We start from the raw sequence: 23,306 nt of genomic DNA on the forward strand, positions 1-23,306 counted from the left end.
ATCTACCAGTTTGTGTATCTATAGTCGCTTTTGCTTTGTACATTCCATGAAATATTTTTTAACCTATATGTGTTTAATAAAATTATTCTTAATTTTTACATATTACCTGTGTCCAGTGCCATAGGTAGGGGAATGTCTGTTTCTACATATATTCAGGGATGTGGCACTCTATGGCGTTAATCACTGTGACTCTTTGAACTTGTCATCTGCCTTGTCATCTTCCCATCCATCTCCCATGGAGAGGGGAGTGGTGATCACCCCCCCCCCCCCCAAATTTTGAGCACCATCCGCCACTGCAGAGAGCACTGCTAGCATGTGAATGCATTCTTATGGCATCAAACTACCTACTTGGGACATGATCCCTTATCTATATGAACTGTGTGAATCTTTGTTGCGCCACCATTGCATGGTGCAAAGCAACTGTTGGATTTTGATAGCTGCAAGTTATCTAGCCTCAGTGTAAAGATGCCTAAGAGATCTCAGGGCTGTGATTAGAAGTCACAAGTCCCCATACAGCCTATCTGACAGGCCCCCCCCCTCCCCCGGCCGAAAGTGACTGAGGACATAGATTTATCAGTCCCTTTCTGTACAGCCTCAGTTGCACAGAGAAATAGGAAGCGCTCTGAGTCTGCCTGCTCATTCACAAACAGAAGCATAGAAAACACTGTGACTGGTACCGCTTCAGGAAAGGAAGGGGCCAGTAAATTTTACATTTACCAGGCTCTGCCCCCACTCTCCATCTTGAAACATACCCCTGTGTGCCTGCAGCTGCTGCAGATGGGAGAGAAAGGAAGTCCGAAGCACTGTGGAGGAAATGGGCACACAAGGGGACCGGACAGCAAACGGAAATGGAAGGTGAGCATGTGCTGGAACCAATTCCCCTGCAGTGCAGCCGGGGGTGGGAGAGGAAGAGAAGCTGTCAGTGCTGCAGGGGGAGGCAGAAGAGGCTCCTGCCCCAGAAGAGTCCTCTTTGTGACAAAACCGATCACAAAGGTTAGGAGCTGTTTTCCTGCTTTGTTTGCACAGTGCCTGGATATCTTGAGGTGGCCGCCTATATTGTACACAACGCTGGTTTTACCTGTACTAACGTAAGTGCAATACTTTATGTAGCGCTGACATCCTCGTTTATTGATGTGATTATGCATGCTTTAATGTGAGGTATATGGACATTACTGTGGTTTCTTACTAGAGCCATCTAGTGACCAAATATGGGTAACGCACCTGTTTATCATTACCTCGGAACAACCTAAAGACTTGTACAGGAAGTGACTGTTTGGATTCTGGAGGTTGACCTTGTTACCCAGGAGTCCGTGTGACCTACCCATGAACACTCTCTTTCGCAGTGCATGCTGGATAGGGGATATAAGGGACAACAGCGGCCATTTTAGGTCTCTTGGGATCACGTTACCTGCCTGTGCGGATCTGTGGAGATGTTTCCCGAGAGACAGCTATCACAGAGTGCCAGCCTGTTTGTTTTTGTGAGGTGACCTGACGGAGCCTGAGAGACGGTAGCCGGATTGAGAAGGTCCAAAGACACTCAGCAGAGAATCGGATCGATTCAGCAGAGCGTTACAGAGTATCTGGCCCAGCTGACGGAAAGACAAGCTACAGTCACCAAACCAAAGTGATCACGCGGAACTCTGATCCAGTTGATAAGCGGGTTACAGCCCACCGTTTGTTAACCTTTGCAGGCAGTTAGACTCACATACAGGCCTCACTGGAATCTGCAGTTCTACGGAGGCGTAGCAGAGCCACTGACACTGAGCAGGCTTAAGGCCTATTTACTTTGGCGCCTCAGCGCTTGTAAATAAGTTACTGGAGTTACACTAAGAGCATTTCAGCTTAATCCTCCATGAGCTTTGAATTACAAATACAAAGGAGTGACTTTAGCTAGCGAAGAAAAGAAGACCCCGGGTTAAAGTACTTTAAGTGAGGCCTCACGTATAGCCTTTAAAGCAAGGGGAGCTCTCAGGTTCATATAAATATATTTACATACATATGTTGTATTCTGTTATATTAATATATATTGTGCTGTCGTCCTATGTTGGGATGACAGCACAATTACTGTAACCACCTGTCAAAATATTTTACAGTAAACAATATTTCTGGTTAAGTATCCAGTTGTGTGGCGTATTGTTTTTCCCCACCAGGTGAAGCCAGTGGATCCTGTGGGTACAATATAGGTACTTTGCATTGTTTCATATTGTACTGTATTACATTGCACCACAGCTGTGCCAAGGGGATTGAGTCAAGTTAGTGGGGTTTCTAGGTAGAGTGCAGGCCCAATCAAAGCCAGCAACTCCTTCGGGGGTCAGTGCTACATTTATAATAAACAAACCTTTTGGTATTTAACACTATCTGGCGTCTCTTTCATTTTATGATCAATCTGATCGTGGGGTGGATGGAGCTTGGTTTGAATATCCTGCTTATGCCCTGTTTGATCTGAGGACACATCTTCAGCTGATGACCCTTGCAAAGATTGTTACATCAAGCCTGTTTGACCCTTCATAATAAAGGCTCTCTGGTAAGAGTCTATATTGCCTATTGACGGTGCACGCAGGAGGTGGAGGTTCACTTTTTTGGATTCAGCGACTTATAACGGATTTGTGTTTTCTACAGTTGTATTTAATAAACCAATATGAGATTTTTGTTAGCACATATTTTTTTTATACAGGTGTCTGCAATAAGACAGTAAAGCCGGCCATCCTGCTCAGCTGATCCCTGGGCCTCCCTTTTGAACTGATGGTGCCCAGGCCCAGTACAGGAGGGCTGGCTGTACTGCCTTATCAGCGGCCCTGAGAGTCTTCATCAAAATTTTGTCTGAATGCAGAGTTGCCCCCTCCATGCCCACTAACCAGTTAAAATGCAATTAGGGCGGGATTTTAAATCCTGATTGATGCACGCTTCACCTCCCTGTTATTCCCCACACACTATCAGAAAATCGTACAGAAAATACCGCTTTCAAAGCGATCGTATGATAATCGGATTGTTAGTATAGAGCTTTTGAGAGCCGATCAGCCGTGCATGTGTGCCTATATGCATGCTGGTTATTATGCACCCTGTGCTATCACATTTCTGGCAGTAACATTCTCAGAAAATATGAACACAATATTGACTGCAGTTACATAATGTCTGAATTCTTCCACACACAGTGAATGTATGAATACATTTCTCTAATTTGTAGGACTACAACTATGTCACTCACTGTGGCTGCTGCAGCATGTTTACTCATGGAAGATATTTTGGAAAATTCAGCTCCCGTTCACACCGCTTCGACTTGTCATGCAATTTGATAGCCCCAAAATTGCATGACAAGTCGCACCCTATTGTCAGCAATGGAATTGTTCAAAGCACACTGATTTGAAAAAAAAGGTTCCTTCACTTTGCGGTTTTCAGGTGCGACTTGCATAGACATCTGTGCATAAAGTCGCACAGCCAAGTCGCACTGACCTGCAGCTTTGAAATCGTGCAACGTCAAGTGAAGGCGCACAATTTCAAAGTCGGATTCAGTGTGAACAGGGGCTCAAAGTATTCTATGAGGTTAAAAACTTCTGCCAACTGGCATTTTCTGAGCACAAAACACACCTTCCTAAGGCTTCACTTATCTCAAATTTTGTCCCAGTGCGGCCTGTAATGACATATTCGGCAACCCATCACCGTTTGCTACGGAAGTGAGGTTCCGTCGCTGCCATCTTGCTGCACCCCACACTCTTCCACAGTAAGGATACACCAAGAATGGAGAAAGCAGACATGTTGTTACACCCACCGGAGTTTTGCATTTTACACGTATTTATAGCAGTAAAGTCAGTTTATATAGTGAAATACAGGACTTAGAACTCCGTGTGACTAGTTAGCAGTGGCGGCTGGTGAAGTTTTAGGATGGGGGGGCGCAAGACCCCACCCCTTCAGATTTGGCCCCTCCCATTTCTCACAAGCCACACCCCTTATCAAATCAACATAATATACCAGGCTGCACATTATACACTGGGCTCTGCACATCATATACCAGGCTGCAAATTATACACAGGGCTCTACTAAAGCAGATGAATCATGCCTATCTTGTCTATAACCACATCAGGTACATTTTCTGCAACCTGTAAATCTCACATATTTGCATTCTGCAACCTGTAAATCACACATATCTGCATTCTGCAACCTCTAAATCACACATATCTGCATTCTGTAAATCGCACATATCTGCATTCTGTAAATCACATTCTGTAAATCGCACATATCTGCATTCTGTAAATCGTACATATCTACAACCTGTAAATCGCACATATCTGCATTTGCAACCTATAAATTGCCCACATTGCTACATTCTGCAACATGTAAATCGCACATATCTGCATTCTGAAAATTTCATTCTGTAAATCACACATAACTGCATTCTGCAACCTGTAAATTGCATATATCTGCATTCTGTAAATTGTACATAACTGCATTCTGCAACCTATAAATTGCACACACCTGCATTCTGTAAATCACACATATCTATAACCTGTAAATCGCACATATCTACAACCTGTAAATTGCACATATCTACAACATGCAAATTGCACATATCTACAACATGCAAATCGCACATATCTACAACCTGTAAATAGCACATATCTACAACATGCAAATCGCACATATCTACAACATGCAAATCGCACATATCTACAACCAGTAAATAGCACATATCTGCATTCTGTAAATTGCATTCTGTAAATCGCACATATCTGCATTCTGTAAATTGCACATATCTACAACATGCAAATTGCACATATCTACAACCTGTAAATCGCACATATCTACAACATGCAAATCACATATATCTACAACCTGTAAATAGCACATATCTCCATTCTGTAAATAACATTATGTAAATTGCACATATCTACAAACTGTAAATTGCACATATCTAGCCTAGCCGCGTACGGGGCACGCAAAAACCAATCACCGCCTGCAGGCTTTCTAAGGGTGTAAATTTTTGATTTCACTCCTCACTACCTATCTCAGTTTCGAAGGCCATAAAATGCCAAGATGGCACAAAAAATGGTCTGCAAAATGCTCACCATACTTCTCAGCAAATGGGTCATTGGGGTGTCTACTTTCCAAAATGGAGTCATTTGAGGGGGTTCTGAACTATCCTGGCATTTTTTGCACAACATTTAGAAGCTTATATCGCACATCACCCACTCTTCTAACCACTTGAAGACAAAGCCCTTCCTGACACTTTTTGTTTACATGAAAAAAAAAAATTTGCAAGAAAATGACTTTGAACCCCCAAACATTATATATTTTTTTTAAAGCAAAGGCCCTGCAGATTAAAATCGTGGGTGTTTCATATTTTTTTTTTTTCACACAGTATTTGCGAAGCGATTTTTCAAACGCATTTTTTGGGGGAATAAGTAGTTTTTAAAATTCAAATGTGCTAAAACACACTAAATTGCCCAAATGTTTGATGAAATAAAAAAGATGATCTTTGGCTGAGTACATGGATACGAAACAGGACCTGCTTTAAAATTGAGCACAAACGTGCAATGGCGTCAAACTACATACATTTTTAAAAGCCTTTAAAAGCCTTTACAGGGTACCACTTTAAATTTACAGAGGAGGTCTACTTCTAAAATTACTGCCCTCGATCTGACCTTTGCGGCGATGCCTCGCATGGTGCAATTGCTGTTTACATTTGATGCCAGACCGATGCTTGCATTTGTGCGAGAGCAGAGGGGGACAGGGGTTTTTTTTTTTGTTTTTTTTAAATGGGTTCTATTAGACCCTAGATCTCTCCTCTGCCCTCAGAGCATCTGACAACACCAAGATCGGTGTGATAAAATGCTTTCCCAATTTCCTAATGGCGCTGTTTACATCCGGCGAAATCTAAGTCATGAAATGCTCGTAGCTTCCGGTTTCTTAGACCATAGAGATGATTGGAGCCATTCTGGTCTCTGATGAGCTCTATAGTCAGCTGGCCGAATCATCAGCTACATTCTCAGGCTCCCTGTTGGGACAGGAGAGCCAGAGAAAAACATGGAAGATGGTGGGGGGGGGGGGCATTCCCTCCCACTGCTTGTAAAAGCAGTCTAGAGGCTAATTAGCCGTTAGGATTGCTTTTACATGAAAGCCGACTGCTGCCTGAAAAGGATGATACCTAAACCTGCAGGCATCATTCTGGTATAATCACTCAGTCCAGCAACATACCAGTACGTTGCTGGTCCTTGTTTGGCATATATTGTAATCTTTTTTTTTCATGCAGCCTGTGGGCTGAACGAAAAAAAGAGATTGATCGGTGGGTATGCCCACCATTAGAATACCTCCCTTCATCCACCCACTTCTAATGATGGGCATACGTGCACCATTTATATATGCCGAAGCATAGGGGCATCCGCCCCAAAAGTTAGGAGCAAATCGCTCCTCCGCCCCTGCTGCCCCCATGCTTCAGCATATATGCTTTTTTTTGTTGTTTAACTGTGGTGGTGAAATCACCTCCTACAGCGCTGGAGTCACGGCTTTATGTATCGTGGGAGCAAACGCTGTTGCTGTCAAGATAAATAAATCCACGCTGCAACTGAATGGCGTACCTGCTAAGCAAATGATGGTTAACAATAAAACAAAGTAACATTACAGTATAACAGTAAGACATATCATATCTGCAAAGCAAATACAAAAAAATAAAAAAACATTTTTAACGCAATCCATGCCTTAAATATATATATGCCGAAGCAATTTGGCATCCGCCCCAAAAAGTAGGAGCAAATCGCTCCTCCACCCCTGCTGCCCCCATGCTTCGGCATGTATACTCTTTTTTTTTTTAACTGTGGTGGTGAAATCACCTCCTACAGCGCTGGAGTCGCGGCTTTATGTATCGTGGGAGCAAACGCTGTTGCTGTTAAGATAAATAAATCCGCGCTGCAACTGAATGGCGCACCTGAAAACAAAAAAATGGTTAACCATAAAACAGTAAACAGTAAAGTATAACAAATTTGCATACCTGAAAAGCAAACAGGATGAAATATAATAACAATAAAACAACCTTCCTGAACCTTCCTAACTTCCTGAAATGGGTTTTGGGCTGTGGGTTTTGGCAGTGGCGGCTGGTGAAGTTTTAGGATGGGGGGGCGCAAGACCCCACCCCTCCAGATTTGCCCCCTCCCATTCCTCGCAAGCCACACCCCTTATCAAATCAACATCATATACCAGGCTGCACATTATACACTGGGCTCTGCACATCATATACCAGGCTGCACATTATACACAGGGCTCTACTAAAGCAGATGAATCATGCCTATCTTGTGTATAACCACATCAGGCACCTTTTCTGCAACCTGTAAATCACACATATCTGCATTCTGCAACCCCTAAATCACACATATCTGCATTCTGCAACCTTTAAATCACACATATCTGCATTCTGTAAATCACACATAACTGCATTCTGCAACCTGTAAATTGCACATATCTGCATTCTGCAACATGTAAATCGCACATATCTGCATTCTGCAACCTGTAAATGACACATATCTGCATTCTGTAAATCGCACATAACTGCATTCTGCAACATGTAAATTACCCATATCTGCATTCTGCAACACGTAAATCGCACATATCTGCATTCTGTAAATCGCACATATCTACAACCTGTAAATTGCACATATCTACAACATGCAAATCGCACATATCTACAATCTGTAAATAGCACATATCTGCATTCTGTAAATTGCATTCTGTAAATCGCACATATCTACAACATGCAAATTGCACATATCTACAACCTGTAAATCGCACATATCTACAACATGCAAATCACATATATCTACAACCTGTAAATAGCACATATCTCCATTCTGTAAATAACATTATGTAAATTGCACATATCTACAAACTGTAAATTGCACATATCTAGCCTAGCCGCGTACGGGGCACGCAAAAACCAATCACCGCCTGCAGGCTTTCTAAGGGTGTAAATTTTTGATTTCACTCCTCACTACCTATCTCAGTTTTGAAGGCCATAAAATGCCAAGATGGCACAAAAAAATGGTCTGCAAAATGCTCACCATACCTCTCAGCAAATAGGTCATTGGGGTGTCTACTTTCCAAAATTGAGTCATTTGAGGGGGGTTCTGAACTATCCTGGCATTTTTTGCACAACATTTAGAAGCTTATGTCGCACATCACCCACTCTTCTAACCACTTGAAGACAAAGCCCTTCCTGACACTTTTTGTTTACATGGAAAAAAAAATTTTTTGCAAGAAAATGACTTTGCACCCCCAAACATTATATATTTTTTTAAAGCAAAGGCCCTGCAGATTAAAATCGTGGGTGTTTCATATTTTTTTTTTTTTTTTCACACAGTATTTGCAAAGCGATTTTTCAAATGCATTTTTTTGGGGAATAAGTACAGTTTTTAAAATTTGAATGCACTAAAACACACTAAATTGCCCAAATGTTTGATGAAATAAAAAAGATGATCTTTGGCTGAGTACATGGATACGAAACAGGACCTGCTTTAAAATTGAGCACAAACATGCAATGGCGTAAAATTACATACATTTTTAAAAGCCTTTAAAAGCCTTTACAGGGTACCACTTTAAATTTACAGAGGAGGTCTACTTCTAAAATTACTGCCCTCGATCTGACCTTCGCGGCGATGCCTCGCATGGTGCAATTGCTGTTTACATTTGACGCCAGACCAATGCTTGCATTTGCGTGAGAGCACATGGGACAGGGGTGCTTTTTTTTTTTTTAAATGGGTTCTATTAGACACTAGATCTCTCCTCTGCCCTCAAAGCATCTGACAACACTAAGATCGGTGTGATAAAATGCTTTCCCAATTTCCTAATGGCGCTGTTTACATCCGGCGAAATCTAAGTCATGAAATGCTCGTAGCTTCCGGTTTCTTAGACCATAGAGATGATTGGAGCCATTCTGGTCTCTGATGAGCTCTATAGTCAGCTGGCCGAATCACCAGCTGCATTCTCAGGCTCCCTGTTGGGACAGGAGAGCCAGAGAAAAACATGGAAGATGGTGGGGGGGGGGGGGCATTCCCTCCCACTGCTTGTAAAAGCAGTCTAGAGGCTAATTAGCCGTTAGGATTGCTTTTACATGAAAGCCGACCGCTGCCTGAAAAGGATGATACCTAAACCTGCAGGCATCATTTTGGCATAATTACTCAGTCCAGCAACATACCAGTATGTTGCTGGTCCTTGTTGGGCATATATTGTAATCTTTTTTTTTTCATGCAGCCTGTGGGCTGAATGAAAAAAAGAGATTGATCGGTGGGTATGCCCACCATTAGAATACCTCCCTTCATCCACCCACTTCTAATGATGGGCATACGTGCACCATTTATATATGCCGAAGCATGGGGGCATCCGCCCCAAAAGTTAGGAGCAAATCGCTCCTCCGCCCCTGCTGCCCCCATGCTTCGGCATATATGCTTTTTTTTGTTGTTTAACCACTTGCAGACCGGGCCATTTTGCTGGTCAAAGACCAGACCACTTTTTGCGATTCGGCACTGCGTCGCTTTTACTGACAATTGCGCGGTCGTGCGACGTGGCTCCCAAACAAAATTGACGTCCTTTTTTTCCCACAAATAGAGCTTTCTTTTGGTGGTATTTGATCACCTCTGCGATTTTTATTTTTTGCGCTATAAACAAAAATAGAGCGACAATTTTGAAAAAAACACATTATTTTTTACTTTTTGTTATAATAAATATCCCCCAAAAATATATAAAAAAACATTTTTTTTCCTCAGTTTAGGCCGATACGTATTCTTCTACATATTTTTGGTAAAAAAAATCACAATAAGCGATTATTGATTGGTTTGGGCAAAAGTTATAGCGTTTACAAAATAGGGATAGTTTTATAGCATTTTTATTAATAATTTTTTATTAATTTTTTTTTTTACTAGTAATGGCGGCGATCTGCGATTTTTATTGTGACTGCGACATTGTGGGGGACACATCTGACATTTTTGACACATTTTTGGGACCATTGTCATTTATACAGTAATCACTGCTATATAAATGCAGTGATTCCTGTGTAAATGACACTGGCAGTGAAAGGGTTAACCAGTGGGTGGCAGTGTAGGGGTTAAGTGTTCCTAGGGGTGTGTTACTAACTGTGGGGGGGTTGGGCTTTCATTTAGTGTACACTGATCTCTGCTCCAATCACATGGAGCAGAGATCAGCGTCACTAGTTGCTAGGCAGAATGGAGAAATGTTGTTTATACAGCATTTCCTCCATTCGGCCGCTCCGTAAGACGATCGCGGGGATGCCCGCGGCGATCGAGTCCGCGGGTCCCGCGACCGGACTCACGGGGGGTCCCGACCAGCGCGGGAGCGTGCCGCCGGCGGCGCGCTCCCGATGGCAGGGCGGCATCGAATATTGGACGTACCTGTACGCCAATATGCCTGCCCGTGCCATTCTGTCGACGTACATCGTCGTGCGCTGGTCGGGAAGTGGTTAACTGTGGTGGTGAAATCACCTCCTACAGCGCTGGAGTCACGGCTTTATGTATCGTGGGAGCAAACGCTGTTGCTGTCAAGATAAATAAATCCACGCTGCAACTGAATGGCGTGCCTGCTAAGCAAATGATGGTTAACAATAAAACAAAGTAACATTACAGTATAACAGTAAGACATATCATACCTGCAAAGCAAATACAAAACAATAAAAAAACATTTTTAACGCAATCTGTGCCTTAAATATATATATATGCCGAAGCAATTTGGCATCCGCCCCAAAAAGTAGGAGCAAATCGCTCCTCCACCCCTGCTGCCCCCATGCTTCGGCATATATACTCTTTTTTTTTTTTTAACTGTGGTGGTGAAATCACCTCCTACAGCGCTGGAGTCGCGGCTTTATGTATCGTGGGAGCAAACGCTGTTGCTGTCAAGATAAATAAATCCGCGCTGCAACTGAATGGCGCACCTGAAAACAAAAAAATGGTTAACCATAAAACAGTAAACAGTAAAGTATAAAAAATTTGCATACCTGAAGAGCAAACAGGATGAAATATAATAACAATAAAACAACCTTCCTGAACCTTCCTAACTTCCTGAAATGGGTTTTGGGCTGTGAGTTTTGGCAGTGGCGGCTGGTGAAGTTTTAGGATGGGGGGGCGCAAGACCCCACCCCTCCAGATTTGCCCCCTCCCATTTCTCACAAGCCACACCCCTTATCAAATCAACATCATATACCAGGCTGCACATTATACACTGGGCTCTGCACATCATATACCAGGCTGCACATTACACACAGGGCTCTACTAAAGCAGATGAATCATGCCTATCTTGTGTATAACCACATCAGGCACCTTTTCTGCAACCTGTAAATCACACATATTTGCATTCTGCAACCCCTAAATCACACATATCTGCATTCTGCAACCTTTAAATCACACATATCTGCATTCTGTAAATCGCACATAACTGCATTCTGCAATCTGTAAATTGCACATATCTGCATTCTGCAACCTGTAAATGACACATATCTGCATTCTGTAAATCGCACATAACTGCATTCTGCAACATGTAAATTACCCATATCTGCATTCTGCAACACGTAAATCGCACATATCTGCATTCTGTAAATCGCATTCTGTAAATCGCACATATCTACAACCTGTAAATTGCACATATCTACAACATGCAAATCGCACATATCTACAACCTGTAAATCGCACATTTCTACAACCTGTAAATCGCACATATCTACAACATGCAAATCGCACATATCTACAACATGCAAATCGCACATATCTACAACCAGTAAATAGCACATATCTGCATTCTGTAAATTGCATTCTGTAAATCGCACATATCTACAACATGCAAATCGCACTTATCTACAACCTGTAAATCGCACATATCTACAACATGCAAATCACGTATATCTACAACCTGTAAATAGCACATATCTCCATTCTGTAAATAACATTATGTAAATTGCAAATATCTACAAACTGTAAATTGCACATATCTAGCCTAGCCGCATACGGGGCACGCAAAAACCAATCACCGCCTGCAGGCTTTCTAAGGGTGTACATTTTTGATTTCACTCCTCACTACCTATCTCATTTTTGAAGGCCATAAAATGCCAAGATGGCACAAAAAAATGGTCTGCAAAATGCTCACCATACCTCTCAGCAAATGGGTCATTGGGGTGTCTACTTTCCAAAATGGAGTCATTTGAGGGGGTTCTGAACTATCCTGGCATTTTTTGCACAACATTTAGAAGCTTATGTCGCACATCACCCACTCTTCTAACCACTTGAAGACAAAGCCCTTCCTGACTCTTTTTGTTTACATGAAAAAAATTTGTTTTGCAAGAAAATGAATTTGAACCACCAAACATTATATATTTTTTTTAAAGTAAAGGCCCTGCAGATTAAAATCGTGGGTGTTTCATATTTTATTTATTTTTTCACACAGTATTTGCAAAGCGATTTTTCAAACGCATTTTTTTGGGGAATAAACACACTTTTTAAAATTTGAATGCGCTAAAACACACTAAATTGCCCAAATGTTTGATGAAATAAAAAAGATGATCTTTGGCTGAGTACATGGATACAAACAGGACCTGCTTTAAAATTGAGCACAAACGTGCAATGGCGTAAAACTACATACATTTTTAAAAGCCTTTACAGGGTACCACTTTAAATTTACAGAGGAGGTCTACTTTTAAAATTACTGCCCTCGATCTGACCTTCGCGGCGATACCTCGCATGGTGCAATTGCTGTTTACATTTGATGCCAGACCGATGCTTGCATTTGCGTGAGAGCAGGGGGGACAGGGGTGCTTTTTTTTTTTAATGGGTTCTATTAGACCCTAGATCTCTCCTCTGCCCTCAAAGCATCTGACAACACCAAGATCGGTGTGATAAAATGCTTTCCCAATTTCCTAATGGAGCTGTTTACAACCGGCGAAATCTAAGTAATGAAATGCTCGTAGCTTCCGGTTTCTTAGACCATAGAGATGATTGGAGCCATTCTGGTCTCTGATGAGCTCTATAGTCAGCTGGCCGAATCACCAGCTGCATTCTCAGGCTCCCCGTTGGGACAGGAGAGCCAGAGAAAAACATGGAAGATGGTGGGGGGAGCATTCCCTCCCACTGCTTGTAAAAGCAGTCTAGAGGCTAATTAGCCGCTAGAATTGCTTTTACATGAAAGCCGACCGCTGCCTGAAAAGGATGATACCTAAACCTGCAGGCATCATTCTGGTATAACCACTCAGTCCAGCAACATACCAGTACGTTGCTGGTCCTTGTTGGGCATATATTGTAATCTTTTTTTTTTCATGCCGCCTGTGGGCTGAACGAAAAAAAGAGATTGATCGGTGGGTATGCCCACCATTAGAATACCTCCCTTCATCCACCCACTTCTAATGATGGGCATACGTGCACCATTTATATATGCCGAAGCATGGGGGCATCTGCCCCAAATGTTAGGAGAAAATCGCTCCTCCGCCCCTGCTGCCCCCATGCTTCGGCATATATGCTCTTTTTTTGCTGTTTAACTGTGGTGGTGAAATCACCTCCTACAGCGCTGGAGTCACGGCTTTATGTATCGTGGGAGCAAACGCTGTTGCTGTCAAGATAAATAAATCCGCACTTTAACTGAATGGCGCACCTGCTAAGCAAATGATGGTTAACATGCAAATTGCACATATCTACAACCTGTAAATTGCACATATCTACAACCTGTAAATTTCATTCTGTAAATCGCACATATCTACAACATGCAAATCGCATATATCTACAACCTGTAAATTGCACATACCTACAACCTGCAAATCGCATAAATCTACAACCTGTGAATAGCACATATCTGCATTCTGTAAATCGCATTCTGTATATTACACACATATTATATATATATATATATATATATATTATATATATATATATATATATATATATACACATATATACACAACCTGTAAATTGCACATATCTACAACATGCAAATCGCACATTATCTACAACATGCGAATCGCACATATCTACAACCTGTAAATCTTGTTGGGGGGAGTGTATGCTGCCAAACACCGATAATGTCAGGAATCCGTCCGTTCTGCACGATCGGGTCTCCGTTCGCGCACGCGCATTCGTGCCGCGGGTCGTCGTGGGCACGCGCGTCTCCGAACGCGAGCGGGTGCACGTCGTTCGGATGTGCGCGCGGCACACGCACGCACGTGTGCGCGTTAGCGCTATTGGCGCCAGTGGCCCTTTTTAAAGGAACAGCTGCAGATGTTCTGTGCTGTTCGTCTGCAGCTTGTGCCTGAAGTAACCTGCTTATCTGCCTGCTACCTATCTGATACCTGACCCGGCTCCGTCTGACCTTGTTGACCTCTCCTGCTCCGACCCCGGCTTGTTTGACTCTTCTTGGACTGTTTACCTGTTGCCGAACCTCTGCTTGTACCTGATACCTCTGCCGACTCCTGCTTGCTTCTGCATCTGCTACCTTCGCATCCTGAAGAGCCATCCATCCTGATTCCACGGTCTGCAGTCTTCTCCTAGCTGCTCCCCTGCTACAGTGAGTTCCTGCTCCAGAGGATCCTCATCTACTCAGTACCTGCTGCTGCACCTGGCTGGACTCTCCTACCCCGCTGCGCTCCGGTCTCCCTGTCCCCATTCCAGTGAGACCAGAACCAGAGCCGTAAGAGAGGTCCCCTTCCACTAAGTCAGACTCACCATCTGAAAACCTTAACAGATAATAAGTTATTATCGTGGTCGGCAGCATACCCAAACAAGATTTTTAAAAAAAGGGTTATTATCGGTGGTATTATAGGTGTTTGGCAGCATACCCCCCCCAAACAAGATTTTTTTTTAAAAAGGGTTAGTATCGGTGGTCGTCAGCATTAATCATCCACCCCCCCAAACAAGATTTAAAAAAAGGGTTAATATCGGTGGTCGGCAGCATTAATCATCCAACCCCCCAAACAAGATTTAAAAAAAGGGTTAATATCGGTGGTCGGCAGCATTAATCATCCAACCCCCCAACAAGATTTTAAAAATAAGGGTCATTATCGGTGGTCGGCAGCATACCCCCCCCCCCCCCTAGACAAGATTTTTTTTTTAAAAAGGGTTATTATTAATAACCCTTTTTTTAAAAAAAAAAAAAAGCTTCTTGGGGGGGGGGGGGTATGCTGCCGGCCACCGATAACACATTTTGTTTAAATCTTGTTTAGTAGGGTTGTGGGGTATGCTGCCAAGTGCGACCACCATAGTAACCTTTTGGATGTGGAGGGGGTACCGGCGGCTGGGCTGAATGAATAATCAAGAATTTCTAAGCTGCCATGCGGCAGCCCCTTACCTGATCCTCTCAGGCGGGCAGAACAGAGAAGTGCTGTGCCAATGTCACTTCCTTGAGTGACGTCGGAAGCACCGCCCACCGCTCACTCAAGTGCAAGTCTATGCACTTGCTCGGTCAGTCGATCGCGCCGGAAGCTGTGGCGCGATCGGCTGCGCCACAGAGCGCTTTTTTTTTGGCCAAATGAAGCGTTTTGTCTGCAATCTTGTGATTGCATAGACGTGGCGCTTCCTATATTGCACTGCACCCGGCGCCAGTGCACATAGGGAGGGAAATTTTAAAAAAAATTCTTAAAGGGACATGTTTACAAAAAAATATTTTTTTTTTTTGTATTTTTTTTTGACTACATGGGAGGGGGATGAGCAGCGCCTGGGCGCCCCCTATGGACGGGCCTCCACTGGGCTTTGGGCTGCAAGTTTTGGGATATGGGCTGTGGGCTTTGGACTGTGAGCTAAAGGAGAGGTTTGGGAATTAATGGAGAATGACAGAGGGAGGCACAAACATACAGAGACAATTCCATGACAAATAGTTTACAAGGACGTTAACTAAAATGTCTATCTTTATATTTTTTTTTTTTAAAACAAGACCAAAAACATACATACTATTTTATCATATCACTATCCTATCTCTATTTACAAAATATATATATATATATATATATATATATATATATATATATATATATATATATAAAATCATTTTTTTTTCTTTTTCTTTTTCAAACAGAGGTGAGGGGAAAGGGAGGGGTTTGGGAGTTAACAGAGGATGTGACGAGGAATCGGAAACGCACATAAGAAACAATTTCATGACAAATAATTTACAAGTACATTGACTTAATAATATCCATCTTATCTATAAAAATCTATACAAGAACAAAAATCATACATACTTACTTATCAAATCACTATCTTATCTATGTCTACTAAAAAAATTTTTTTTGCATTTTTACATTTTTTTTTTTTTTAAACAGAAGTGAGGGGACAGGGAGAGGTCTGGTAGTTTAACCACTTCATGCCCAAAGTATGTGATATGACGTCATAGACTTTGAGGGGGATATCTGAATGATGCCTGTATTGTATTTGTTTGGCCAGCGACACTGCGCACCGTAAGAACAATCCCAACAGCTCAGCCGCTTGACCGTTCTTACAGGCAGCGGGAGGGGATGCCCCCCCCCCCTGCCACTCTCCGGTGCTCTTCGTGGGCTTGCCTGTACAATCGGTGACCCAGAGAAAGAATCGGTCACCAACGGAAGTTTACCGTAGAGATTTATGACGCTGTCACATCCGGGCGGGCGGATGTAAACAAAGCCGAGAGCGTTCATTTTATTTTATTATTTTTAACGATCTCAGCCTTTCCAGCCTGGAGGAGAGATGTGGGGTCCATAAAGAGGACCTGTCACACACTACTCATATAGTAAACTCTGGTTTAAAAATATATATTCAATTTAAGTACTTGTTCTTAACCCAAAAAAGTAGCTATGGGCTTTTGGACTGTGGGCTTTCTTCTCCCCAATTAGCCGCCCAATCACACTTCTTTTCTGTACTTTGGTAAAGAAGTGACATTAAACTCCGGTCCCTTCATTTATTTTATGATCCAACTTCCTGAAAAGGGCAATGGGCTTTAGACATTATGCTATGGGCTTTGGGCTATAAGCTTTGGCCTATAATCTTTGGGCTCTGGGCTTTGTAGTGTTCATAGAGCAGTGTACATGACTGCAACTAACGTGCACTGCTCATTCGAAACAGACGTGAGGGGAAAAAGAAGGGGTGTAGGAGGACCATTAACTAATGGATGTGTATGAATTTTTAATGAAAAATAAGGATATTGTTTAGTGAAAAAAAAAATCCGGCCTCCTCCACCCCTTATAGCCAATAATCCCGCTCCATCTTTGTAAGATGTTACAAAAACGCTAAACTCTGGTTTAAAAAAAAATGTGTTTTGCTGTTTATATGTTGAGTTTGTAACTACATTTTGTAGTCTGGTCTGGAATCCTCAACTTCATCAGGATGAAGCGACTCCTTTTCGGTGGAAATTGTCTGGAGCGTTCACCTGGAAAGCTTGAAGCTGCATCAGGATGAAGCGACTCCTTTTCGGTGATAAATGTCTGGAGCGCTCACCTGGAAAGCTTGAAGCTGCATCAGGATGAAGCGACCCCTTTTCAGTAGTAATTGTCTGGAGCGTTCAATCTGGAAAGCTTGAAGCTGCATCAGGATGAAGCGACCCCTTTTCGGTGATAATTGTCTGGAGCGTTCACCTGGAAAGCTTGAAGCTGCATCAGGATGAAGCGACCCCTTTTCGGTAATAATTGTCTGGAGCGCTCACCTGGAAAGCTTGAAGCTGCATCAGGATGAAGCGTCCCCTTTTCGGTGATAATTGTCTGGAGCGTTCAACCTGGAAAGCTTGAAGCTGCATCAGGATGAAGCGACCCCTTTTTGGTGATAATTGTCTGGAGCGTTCAACCTGGAAAGCTTGAAGCTGCATCAGGATGAAGCGACCCCTTTTCGGTAGTAATTGTCTGGAGCGCTCACCTGGAAAGCTATGAAGCTGCATCAGGATGAAGCGACCCCTTTTCGGTGATAATTGTCTGGAGCGTTCAACCTGGAAAGCTTGAAGCTGCATCAGGATGAAGCGACTCCTTTTCGGTGATAAATGTCTGGAGCGCTCACCTGGAAAGCTTGAAGCTGCATCAGGATGAAGCGACCACTTTTCGGTGATAATTGTCTGGAGCGTTCAACCTGGAAAGCTTGAAGCTGCATCAGGATGAAGCGACTCCTTTTCGGTGATAAATGTCTGGAGCGTTCAACCTGGAAAGCTTGAAGCTGCATCAGGATGAAGCGACCCCTTTTCGGTAGTAATTGTCTGGAGCGCTCACCTGGAAAGCTTGAAGCTGCATCAGGATGAAGCGACCCCTTTTCGGTGATAATTGTCTGGAGCGTTCAACCTGGAAAGCTTGAAGCTGCATCAGGATGAAGCGACTCATTTTCGGTGATAAATGTCTGGAGCGTTCAACCTGGAAAGCTTGAAGCTGCATCAGGATGAAGCGACCCCTTTTCGGTGATAATTGTCTGGAGCGTTCAACCTGGAAAGCTTGAAGCTGCATCAGGATGAAGCGACTCCTTTTCGGTGATAAATGTCTGGAGCGTTCAACCTGGAAAGCTTGAAGCTGCATCAGGATGAAGCGACCCCTTTTCGGTAGTAATTGTCTGGAGCGCTCACCTGGAAAGCTTGAAGCTGCATCAGGATGAAGCGACCCCTTTTCGGTAATAATTGTCTGGAGCGTTCAACCTGGAAAGCTTGAAGCTGCATCAGGATGAAGCGACTCCTTTTCGGTGATAAATGTCTGGAGCGTTCAACCTGGAAAGCTTGAAGCTGCATCAGGATGAAGCGACCCCTTTTCGGTGATAATTGTCTGGAGCGTTCAACCTGGAAAGCTTGAAGCTGCATCAGGATGAAGCGACTCCTTTTCGGTGATAATTGTCTGGAGCGTTCAACCTGGAAAGCTTGAAGCTGCATCAGGATGAAGCGACCCCTTTTCGGTAGTAATTGTCTGGAGCGCTCACCTGGAAAGCTTGAAGCTGCATCAGGATGAAGCGACTCCTTTTTGGTGATAAATGTCTGGAGCGTTCACCTGGAAAGCTTGAAGCTGCATCAGGATGAAGCGACTCCTTGGGCACTGATGAGATGGCACTGATGAGCTGCACTGATGAGGTGGCTTTGAGGTTGGAACTGATGGGCTCTGACAGGAAGCACTGATGGGCACCAATAGGCAGCACTGATGTGACACTGATGGGAACTGATAGGTGGCACTTATAGGCAACACTGAGGTGGCACTGATGGGCACTGATAGGCAGCACTAACATGTGGCACTGACAGGTGACACTGATGGGCAGCACTGACAGGTGGCACTGATGGGTAGCACTGAAAGATGGCACTGGGCAGCACTGAGGTGGAACTGGTTGGCACTCACAGGTGGCACTGGTTGGCACTGGCAGGTGGCACTAATTGGCATGTGTCACTGGTTGGGATTGACAGATGGCACTGGATGGCAATGGTGGGTTTTACGGCCGATAGTGTAACTGAATGCTCTCTGCAGCACTGCGGTGTGTGAAACTGTATGGAGAAAGAGAGGAGCTGACAAATTCAGAGTGATGTCGGAGGTGGTCGGGACACGGGTGGGCGGGACCGGGCAGCTATCCAGCCAATGATTGGGCTGTTTAAGAAAGGGGCAGGTGTTGGATAGCTGAGTCTCGCCCATCCCGGGTCCCGCCCACCCCGACATTCAACCTCAATTTTGACAGCTCCTCTATCTCTCCATACAGTTTCACACCGTGGTGCTGCTCTGCCAACAGAGTGTGGAGAAGGGAGGAGGAAGCTCTCGCCATGTCAACGGCTGTTGCGTTTCTCCCTTCCTGCTCCATCCCCACTCCCGCTGCTAATCACTTTACCAGACAGTGCTCTGTGTGTGGAGGGCCTACGAGGCACGCAAGGCCCCTCCACTTTCCCAGTCAAGACCCCACAGCCGGCCCTGTAGCAGGGGCACCTGTCACTGACAAAAGCCCAGGCCCCAGGGCACAATTTCTAGTCACAATGGTGACCTGGCGCCTGGGATTTGTCGAGCCCTGCTCTATAGGGATCATTACCACATTACCACCTATCAATTACCTCATACTCATCGTCCTCTTCAAGAACCTGAAAGTCAAGCAACACCTCTTCAATGTCAAAGTACCACACATTACGATTTTCATCAAGCTGAACCTCAAACCTGTCGTTGAGCCACTCATCGATGTCAATGTCAAAGTGGATTCCGTGGTCCTGCTGGGGGATGGGAATAGGAGCCCGGCACAGTGGACAGGTTGCGCTTTGCTCAATCCAACGTTGGATGCAGCCCATGTGGAACTCGTGAGCGCAGGTCAGAATGGCCATGTCTTCTCCATCTTCATACCCTACAAGACAAATTGAACATCTCACCTGCTCCTCACCACGCAGCTCCATGGCCGGCGGCGGTGCTGGAAGATGTTCAGCCACCCTGTCGCGGTCTCTCGGCGAACGGCTCCTGTTCCTGGGTGGGTCTGCCTCCTGTCTCCGCCGATGTGGGGCTCTGGATCGCATCCTGTGGGCGATTGGTGACTCGTCGCTGTCCTGACGTGAGCACCTTCGCCGGGATCTGGGACGTGAAGGCCGAGGCATCTTGTTGAAAGTCTGTATACCTGCAAAAAACTATAATATTAATGATAATATTCTAATAAGGGTTAGTAATAGCGATAAATATCAATGAAAATGATAAAAATTGTGGTTATTTGCCATCAGTTGCTGAAAATCGCACTGAAATACGGGAGCTATCCTCTCTGAATGTCACTCCGCCAACTCACTAAGAAGTGACCTGATACTGCCTCAGACTGGAGTAAACAAGAACCTTTGACCAATCACTGCACCTCACAGCAACTATGTCAGAAAATTGATATGGGTTTGTGTTATATATCATTTTATTGATCTACTTCTAATTCAACAGTATTGGATAATTTTAATGGATATTCTTGAATTTGGCCACAAGATGGCAATATCTGTCTTCTCCAGCTGTAATACCGATCCCCGCCACAGGTGTCTCCTATCCCTAACAGCTGAATGCAGTTGTAACGACATAGTCGGCGAACCATCGCCGTTTGTAACGTTCTGTCGCCGCCATCTTGCTACACCCCACACTCGTCCACAGTAAGGTTACACTAAGAAGGGGGAAAGCGGACATGTTGTTACACCCAGCGGAGTTTTGCATTTTACACGTTTTTTTAACAGTAAAGTCAGTTTATATAGTGAAATACAGGACTTACAACTCCGTCTGATTACTTGGACCTTGAATTTTAAAAGCAGCGGCAACCCTGCTCATCTCACAGGTTTGCTAATCTGACAGAACTTCGCTGCTTTTAAAATTCAACATCTAAGCAGTCAGACGGAGTTCTAAGTCCTGTATTTCACTATAGAAAATAACTTTACTGTTATAAATACGTCTAAAATGCAAAACTATGGTGGGTGTAACAACATCTACCCCCCATCAACCCCCTTCTGTGTTCACTCAACTACCCCCCTTCTGTGTTCACTCATCTACCCCCCCTCTGTGTTCACTCATCTACCCCCCATCACCCCCTCTCTGTGTTCACTCATCTACCCCCCATCACCCCCCCTCTGTGTTCAGTCATCTGCTCCCCATGTTCATTCATGTATCACCCCCCCCCCCCCAATTACCTCCCTCGGTGCTCACTAACCCCCCATTCACTCATCTGGCCCATCACCCCCCTCCCCATCCATGCTCACTAACCCCCCATGTTCACTCATCTATCTCACCCCCACCTGTTCACTCACCCCCCCTTCCCCAATCAACACCCCTGTATTCACTCATCTGCCCCCCCATCACCCACCTCAGTGCTCACTAACCCCCCCCCCCCCCCCCCCGTGTTCAGCACCACCTGAAGCGGATGACCAATTCCCAATAAGTACTTCCTGTAATACTTTTGCTGATATTTGAATTGTTGGTGTGAAATTTTATGCATTCAGCTGGACATTTCTATCCCCTTCATGTCACCCTCCTGGAAGAAGTCTGTTTTTTTATCAGCAAAACAAGCTGTCATGCAGATGTAGCAGTTAGAGGGTTGAGCCAAACCATGTGCCACTGATAGGTGATTGCAGTTTTATTTATTTGTGTAAAACCTTTATCCCAAAAAATCTGTCGTTCTAACTGCTTGTGAGTCTAAAGTGTGACCTGGAGATTGGCTCCAATTTGGTAGTGTATGTAAATCTGCTAGTACATCTAATACCCCCTCCCCCCAGACCAACAATGCTTCTGTCCTAAGATGTGCCCCCTGTGCTCCTTCATCCAGAGTGGGGGCAGTCTAGTACAGGAGGTGTGTTACTGGCCAGATTACCAAGGGGAAAAGCCTTCGGTCCCTTTCACACGGGCGGACCGCTCAGGTCCTCCTGTCAATTTTTTAGGGCGACCTGAAAAGAGGCTCCATACAGGTCTATTGTGGGTCGGATGTCAGCAGTGACATGTCCACCGACATCCGACCAGCTAAAGTCAGACGGATGGAAACCCTATTTTCCATCCATCTGGCGGATCAGATGAAGACGAACTCTACAGTATCTTCATCCCATCCCCCATAGGGGAGAGCGAAGCTCTGATAGGTCCGTCCTGCACAGTGTACAGAGATGGAGCTGTCATCTGCCTGCCGAGCGGGGATCAACGGAGCGATCCCTACTGAGCAAAGCAGAGTCCGTACACGGACACGTCCATGTGAAAGAGCCCTTAAAAAAGAAAACGAATACAGCCACCACATCTACTGATCGTTAAGCTGCAATAGATGACATCCAATCAGGCGGCTGGCTGAACGTGTCGCCATACGTCTGTTTTTAACGGCACGGATGGCAGGCGGGTGTCGGGGGACACATCTCTGCTGACATCCGTCTCCCCATAGGAGTCAATGGGGGGCCCGCTCAGATCCACCTGAAAAACGCACAGATCAGAGCGTGCCGATCATGTGGGAGGGTCCAAAACCTTGGTGTGCATCCCGAGTTCCTTTATTTACTCTTCAGGTACATTTCATGTTATATTCCAATGGAGAAGACGATTGAAGTGGGAAATAACGGTGCCATATGTAAGGAGATGTCAGGAACACTTAGGGCTGCTTCACTCCGCAAAAACGCGTTCCGCTTGTGTCTTGCATGAATGTGTTTAATGCGTTTTTGGTGCGTTCCGGTGCGTGTTTGATGCACTTCCAGATGCTTTTTTCTTTTTTTTCAGTTTTTCACTGTACTGGGGTCCGGTGCATTTTTGATGCATTCCAGTGCAGTTTTTTTATGCATTTTATTGCCTTCCAGTGTAGCAAAAATGCCGCTTTTTTTTTCTGGAACTGGAAAGCCCCGGGGCACTGCACTGGGGGGACCTATGTCACTGGAAACCATATAACCTACTTTCCAATGCGTTTGGGGGAAAAATGCACTGGACTGAATGTGGT

The sequence above is a fragment of the Lithobates pipiens genome, unplaced genomic scaffold (assembly GCF_037356315.1).
Source record: "Lithobates pipiens isolate NorthernLeopardFrog02 unplaced genomic scaffold, aLitPip1_a1.2 Scaffold_18, whole genome shotgun sequence".
NCBI lineage: Eukaryota > Metazoa > Chordata > Amphibia > Anura > Ranidae > Lithobates > Lithobates pipiens.